Genomic DNA, 6,000 nt, shown 5'->3' with positions numbered 1-6,000 from the left:
AGTTTACTTCGAGATCGTCGCCGAAGTTCCCCAAGGGCCAGAGCAAGGCAAGTGACACTCATCTTTGATCATATTGAACCCATTATTGCAAATTCCCCGCTTTATTAATTCAAATATGCATTGTTTTAATTAAAGTATTTACTGTATGTTAATTTCCGGGTAAACCTTATTATTATGTCGTTGTTTATCCAACTTTATTCACTGCTGGACCAGGGGTAAATTGATTAGAGTTAGGCCTAGGTTAATGCTTAGCCAGGCTTAGAACAAATAGCTCATGGGATCCACATTTAATCATGCTTAGTTCTGAATAGCTGAGATATTGATTCATTACCCGGTTCGGGTTACTGTCAACTAAAATATTGATAATGGTGGGCTGTGGCTGCATGGTTTTGAGAGTCACACCCATGGTAATTAAGGACCGGTTCACGGGAAACCCTAGAAGTAATTAAGTGCTAACCACATGCCGAAATGGGTATGGTGGGATTTGAAGCATGACTTCGAACTATTTGACGTACCGTGGCAAGGGTAGGCGTGATGGAGTATGGACGGGCAATCGTCGTGTAACGAAAGCCTCTGCTGCTTCCGGATCTGCCGAGGCACAAGAGGGGACTGCCGACTTGGTGTAAAGGAGGGGGTGAAACCTGAAGTGTGGTACGATTAAATAGGGAGGGTTGTGTAACGGGTCCTATCACGGTCTCCTTTCCGGTATACCATGGTGGTATGTCGGCGCACGTTCAAGTGTAGTGGAGTCGTATCTTGTGGGTACAGTAGTACACCTCTGATCAGAGTATAAACTATTTGAATAGCCGTGCCCACGGTTACGGGCGAGCTCCCAGCCTCACTGTGATTAGTGAACCTTTAATAACTTGAGTAATTGGTTTGTCACTCGGGACTACTGCAACGTGGTGTAACGTTGAGTAGTGGTTGGGCCTGTTGCAACGTGGTGTAACGTTGGACAGTGTTGTGGTACTTTACAACTGTTATTTACTTATGCTTTACTGTATTCAATTACCTTTTTTCTTTTAATCTCTGTTATTTGTTTAACTGCTGCTTTATTGCAACTAACCCTAGCCTGTCCTTGTTAATCCCTATGCATCATTTATTTCCCCCTTGTCCGTGTTACTTGTTGAGTACGGTGGTTTGTACTCAGCCTTACTTAACTTTCCCACCCCAGAGCTAGAAGTCGAGTCCGATGGAGGTGCCTCTCAGGAGTGAGCTGTTCCGCCGTCGAAGCGTTGCCTGTGGACTGGAGCCGTACCCGCTGGAGCTAGTCTACCTTTTTTTTTTCTTTCCGCTGCATTTCCGCTAGAATAAGTGTACTTTTCAGTTGTTTCTAAGAACGATGGTTATGTAATCAACATTGTCTTTTTGTGTACCCTGGCTGGTCCTGGACAGGGATTTAATACACAATTAAGTTCAGAAATTCGTGTGAGGAATTTCTGTGCGTGACATAACCATTGCAGCATTGACATCCGATCGACTGGTCTTTTAGTTACCTATCGGCTCGATAGCCGATCGGCTTGTTTTATTGCTTATCATGTCAGTTGCAGGATCAAACTGACTAGCACGCCCACGCACCTTTTAAGATTTAGGTCCTGGATAGGGATTTTAATACACAATTAAGTTCAGAAATTCGTGTGAGGAATTTCTGGGCGTGACAGTACATCAGGAAGTTCTCGGGACCACCAAGTCCAACGAAAAGGCCTCTTAGAAGTAAGAAGGTTATTTTAGCCCCAAGGAAGAAAAAGATCAAGACAATGGCAATAGCCTTGCCGATTCCTGCATCATCTGCCGAGTTAGATGCTACCATCGATGCTGCCGCTGAAGAAGTTTCCGACGCTGAGATCCGTCAGCAGGTGATTTCCTATCTCTTTCCGCTATGTCAGGTAATTGCTTCTTGAACTATAGTTGTTGCTTTATTCAACCGATCATCCCTTTGATTTTTTTCCCACAGTCTCCTATCAAATCATCAGCTGAAACCATCCCTGCGCCAACAGATGCTGCCGACCCAGCTCCTGCTACCGATGCAACATCTGGTCCTACAAGCCCCACTTCGGCGTCCATGAGGACCGACCTAGTTCCAAGATATGGCACTAGGCAAAAAGCAGTAGTTCATCGGCCTTCTCGGCGAGCAGCATCTTCAACACAGGTAACCTTCTGATGATCTCACCACCACCTGAGTTTGTGCCTTCTATGGCTATCAGCTTACTTCTTTTTCTGTATCAGCTTCCTGATGCCTTTGGCACAACAACTCCATCAGCCAATGCGGATCCGGCGCCGGCACCTGCCATCGAGAAAAAGTTCCCTTGCCTGCCAGCACGCCTACCGAGCCAGTTGACATTGCCTCCGTGGCTCAGGTAACCTTTCTTCAGCTCATCCCTTTGCTTTGCTCGGGCTTTGCCTTACTTGCCATTTTCGTCTCAGGACTTAGGCGATTTCTTCTCTTTTGATGTCGGCCAGTATCTAGACCCATCCGAAGCTAACGTCATCGAAACTGAGAACCTGTCAGCCGAACTCAGGGCACGGCTTCGTGATATTCTGGCGAGATTAGACTACCCCCTTGATACCTTGATCAACAACACCGGCCCAATCGGGTCAAGAATCGAAGAGGTGCAAGACGAGCTACCCGATGACCTGATCGACGCCATTGCCCCGGCGGGTTACATTGAGTCCCATAGACTTTCCGTACTTAGGGCTCGCCGACGGATCGCAGATCGTGCCTCGTAAGTGACAGCCTAGGCCAAGGTGTGTGTCGATCGGGACAGGGCCACCGCTGAAAAACTAAGCTAGAAGAGCTCCAATAGGCTACGCCTGGCATGTCGGCCACCATCACTGACCTGAAGATGCAGAAGGCTGACTTGGAAGCAAGATTGGCCAAGGTCGTAGAGCACCTTGCCGGCGAAGAAGCAAAACTAGCCAATATGCCATTGGTCATCTTCTCCCAAGAGCTAACCTTGAAGTCGGCTGTTTAGGCCACCATCCACGGCCGCCGATCTCTGAAGGCGGTTGCCGGTACTGATGCCGACGATTTGAAGATAATCCAAGAAGCTGATGATGTTCGCCTGCGTGCGATTGCCGCCCTAAATAGACACCTGGGGCTGTAATTATTTAACCTTTCCCCAGTAGTCAACTTCTTAGTATAACTTGATGCTTCAGCTTAATGATATAGCTTCTGCTTTTTGTTGTGAATCATCTTCTGTGTTGATCTGTAATTAATGTTCTGGTTTAAGGGCGATGTATTAACATCGGCCACCTTGAGGCGATACATGGTTGTACCGGCTTTCATGTCAATCGGGTTTAGCCGATCAAGTGTTTATCCACACGCTCGGGTAGTATTTCTTTAGGTATTTTTCATTTAACGCTCTTCCGAACACTTCTCCATCTAGCCCCTCTAGCATATATGCGTTCCCGGGCGCACTTTTGTGAATCCGAAAGGGTCCTTCCCAATTCGGTGACAACTTGCCGAAGACGTTGTCTCTGGATCCAATCGGCAAGATCAACTTCCATACCAATTCACCTTCTTCAAATGTTTTTGACTTAAACTTCTTGTTGTAGTGCCTTGATACTCGAGCTTTGTTTTCCTTTATCTTTTCTAGCGCCCTTAACCAAGATTGGGCAACTTTTTCTGACTCGCTCATCATGAGATTATAGTATACATTGGCTGTCAACTAATCTTGCAACGTCAATCTCCTGGAGCCGATGGTATTCTCCCATGGGAGTACTGCCTCGTGCCCATATACCACGGTATAACACTACAACAAGAACCCCTCTCTAGCAATACATGCTTACCAATGCATTGTACATCTGTTGTAAGAAAAAAAACTTAGCAACACATTCTAGTAGGTGAGGTGAGTTTGCAATGGATAATTCGCGTTCTAGCACATGCGTTGCAACATCTTACATAATTGGTAATAAATAATAGTATATATTGCTAGTTATGTGTTGCCATGGATGAGCTGCGTTGGTAAAACTTTTAGGACTAGATACGTCACTCTCATCTATAGTTAACCAAAAAAAATCTCATATATAGAAAAAATAACATATTTCAATCTTATCTATAGTTAGCCAAAAAAATCTCATTCATGAGAAAAATAACATATTTTAATCTCATCCATAGTTAGCCAAAAAAAATCTCTTTCGCGGAAAAATTACATATTTTAAAAAAGTCTCATATATAAAAAATAACATATTTTAATCTTATCCGTAGTTACCGAAAAAATCTAATTGATGGAAAAATAACATATTTTAATCTCATCCGTAGTTAGCCAAAAAAATCTCATTGACAAAAAAGTAACATATTTCAATCTCATCCATAGCAAAAAAAAAATCATTCGTAGGAAAAATAGCATGGTAAAAGTGCACAAGTCCAGGATCGAGCACACTACCTATAGATTGAAGCATTGAGTCACTAACCAAGTAATCAATGTTTGATATGAAGTGTACTTAACTTTTCTAATAAAGAGTATATACCAGAAGTGGATTAGTCATTCACGTTCATTTGACAAAATAATATGTTTTATGATAAGTTAAAATATTAAATTATTATACATGTACGTACTCAGGGGTACATGTCAATAATTTAAGAGAAAATTGACAAAATAATACGTTTTATTATAAGCTAAAATATTAAATTGTTGTACATGTACATATTCAGGGTACAGGTCAACAATCTAAACTAGAATAATATCGAAATATGTCATGAGTTCGTGAACCTAATCGAGAATTTTAAATCATTCTCACGCTCAGGCTAACTACAAATCAAGACCATGGTCCAATGGGTAGTGCGTCCCTCCACAAGCAGGAGGTTAGAGGTTCGATCCTCGCCTCCGGCTTTCTTCATTTATATTTAAATAATAACATAATATAAGTATAACTATAATTAAATATAATAATAATATCATAAAACTAGAGGAACATAAAACTAGCATAAATATATTGCTACAACTTATCTTCTTTATTGCTAAAATAGCCATGCTTATTGTCACATATTACGAACAGTTGTGCATGTGTTGTAATTGATGTTAGCAACGGCAACAAAGGCAACATATATTTAATGCGTTGGTGCAGAGCCTAGCAATACTTATTTGAACATTTAGACATATATATATATATATATATATGTATTGCTAAAGGGGGTTTTCTCTAGTAGTGTAAGGATCCGTGGCATGGCATCCGATAAGCCCAGAGCGAATCGGCTAGCAAAGTATGCCGTACGAATTGTTGGAACTCCTCTGAGATGAATACCGATCCTTGGTCAGTGGTTATTGCCTGCGGAATTTTGAACATGTATATGATATGTTCTTTTATGAAACTGATTACATCGGCCGAAGTCACTCTTTTGAGTGGTACGTCTTCGACCCACTTGGTAAAATAATCCGTAGCTGCCAGTATGAACTTGATGTCCTTTGTTTGACGGAGGATAGATCTGTCCGATCATGTCGATGCCCCAGCCTCTGAACAGCCAAGGTTTGATGATTGGGTTCATAGCCGATGCTGGGGCTCTCTACACGTTTTCGAATCTTTGGCAGTCTTGACAACTCTTGTAGTACGTGAAGCAATCCTCTAGCATGGTTGGCCAATAATACCCTACTCTCCACAACAACCACTTCATCTTGTAGGCCGATTGATGTGTGCCGCATATGCCATCGTGCACCTCGCACATCACTACTTTGGCTTCTTCTTTGTCCAAGCATCTTAGCAACACCCCATCAATCGTCCTGTAGTACAACAAATCTTCAAGCAGTACATATTTGAACGCTTTATACCTAATTTTCCTATTGGCTGATGATGACAGGTCTTTCAGATAGTCGATAATTTCCTGTCGCCAGTCATTGGCATCTGCGCACGCTATGCTTGCTTCTTCCATCTACCGTATTTGTGCTATTTCTACCTCTGTTTCCGAGTTCGTCGGCCGGTAGCCCGATGCTCCTTGGGTGACGGAGTTTACTTCGGTGTTCTGTTCTCGAGGAATGTGGGTCAACGCGACTGCTTGAAATCTGC

This window comes from Oryza brachyantha, chromosome 7, assembly GCF_000231095.2.
Source record: "Oryza brachyantha chromosome 7, ObraRS2, whole genome shotgun sequence".
NCBI lineage: Eukaryota > Viridiplantae > Streptophyta > Magnoliopsida > Poales > Poaceae > Oryza > Oryza brachyantha.
Note: the sequence above shows the minus strand (reverse complement) of the source record.